Source organism: Morone saxatilis, unplaced genomic scaffold (assembly GCF_004916995.1).
Source record: "Morone saxatilis isolate NCDOM2014 unplaced genomic scaffold, NCSU_SB_2.0 Contig10, whole genome shotgun sequence".
NCBI classification, from domain to species: Eukaryota; Metazoa; Chordata; class Actinopteri; family Moronidae; genus Morone; species Morone saxatilis.
In genome coordinates this window covers 7,645,254-7,647,292 of record NW_023339652.1, presented here as the reverse complement: position 1 = coordinate 7,647,292, position 2,039 = coordinate 7,645,254, and positions in this window count along the sequence as shown.

Here is a 2,039-nt window from a genome sequence, read left to right as displayed (position 1 = left end):
AAAATATTAATTGAACTGCCATCACTGATACTCATTATGTGCATGAGAAATTAGATAATGGAACATTTATTAACCAACAAATGGAGAAAACATCACAACCTCAAAAAGCCAAACTGACAGCTGGACAAAAGGTGGTGATGCTCTGTCGCCACACGGTGGTCAAAAGCATCAAATACACTTTATATCATTTCCCTTCCTGTACTGTGGTTTTTGGATGATTTTGTTGCAAATTAAAAATGCACTACAAATATGAATTTCGATTTTTATAATCAGTAAAAGAGAAATAAATAATTATTCGTTCAATCTGCCGTGCAAGGCAGTCTATAGTAAATGTTCCCTGATGTCGAGTCAAACAATGTCTTTCCTGTGCTTATTCAAATGTAATATTTTACTATCTAAAGTTGAAGCATTAGAGATTATGGAACTTCTATTTCACTTTCCCAAAATCTTTAGATAAAGTCTAGAAGTCAGTGTATGATTATTCTGAAGCATGACTTAGTTCCTGGATATCTCATGCAGTAGAGGAAAAAGTTTTCCAAAATGGAGATACTCAATTAAAGTATCAGTATACCAAAAAATGGAAGTAGGCTATATGACAAGAATTTTTTGATGCTGTTTGTCAGTAGGTTTACAGACAAGACTTGAAGGAACTATATGTACAGTTGAGTTGTTTTTCAAAGCTCTGTACACCTGTTTTCAATTCTGGCTGATGAGACGTCTGCTCTGGGGGGAGGGGGGGTTGGAGATTCACTGGGATTTCAGCTCTAACTCCATTTAAAAGTAGACACAGCAGACATTTTGACTTGTCGTCGTAGGAAAAGCACAGGTGTTACCAATAATGATAACAATGTCTCTGTTCTAAAAGTGTCCCAAAGCAACTTCAGCCATCATTCATTTTATTAGTAGTATTAGTAGTACTACTTTGACACACAATTGAATAAATAAACGTACCCATGTGTATTCAAAATGGGTGACTTAAAAAACATCTGAATTATGTGGACTCATCTGAATATGGGATTGTTGAACATGTGACTCCAAAACCTGTTATGCAATCCTCCACTCTTCTGGTTTCCACCAGAGTTTGGAACGTGGCTGCAGGGATTGGACTGGTTGCACAGAAGACATTATGATACAGGTGGACTTAATAACAGTAACGATGGCTCAGTTCCATTTAGTGTCCCAGTAAAAATATCAGTGAACAGAACAGCAGGATTCCCCTTATAGTTTTATGCAGCTATCATTAATACACCTGTGAGTTTCCTGCTATGCAATGCCAAAGTATCTGCTGTGCAATAAGTCCATTATACTTATGTACAGTACTTAAATAGTAGGTAAATGGTACTTCCCACCACTTGGTCTAATGGACTTAGTACCTAAATGGAAATACAAATACAAAAGAAAGACATTTGTAAATGTGTCATTCTAAATTTTACACTTTTACACATTTATTTTTGGCAAACTTAAGAAATATACATAATTTGGTCAAATTTGGTTTTGAAATATTTTCTTATTTATTAACAACAATGCTAATTAGGGGGGTTCTTATTGCTGCACTTTGATTCCATCACTGTAAGAAGCAGGTGGAGGTGTATGATTGCATGCAGTGACAGAAATGAAAGCCACATGTGCGTCCTCTGTACTCACACAAATATATGTTTGTTGGAATTTACATTGTTGAGAGGCACAGACTTCTCGGAGGACATTCCACTGCTGAGAGCAAAAATCATATTTTTTTTATTATGGAAAAAAATCACTTTTCTTTACAAAACACAACACATTTTCAGCTACACATTTTTCTATAATTTAACCAAACATCACAATCATCAAAAACATCTAACATCTTAAGAAGCTCTCTCTGTGTCACAAACCCATTGTGTGACAGGAATCACAACCCGATGTCCCTGAGCAGAGAGAAAAAAAATATATAAAAAAACATCTTAATGTAATTGTCATGTTGCCTTCTGTAGCCTATCTATGTGGAGAAACCGGAGAGCGAGGGCTACTGTGACAGTGACGGCACAGTGTTGGCTTTTTCACAT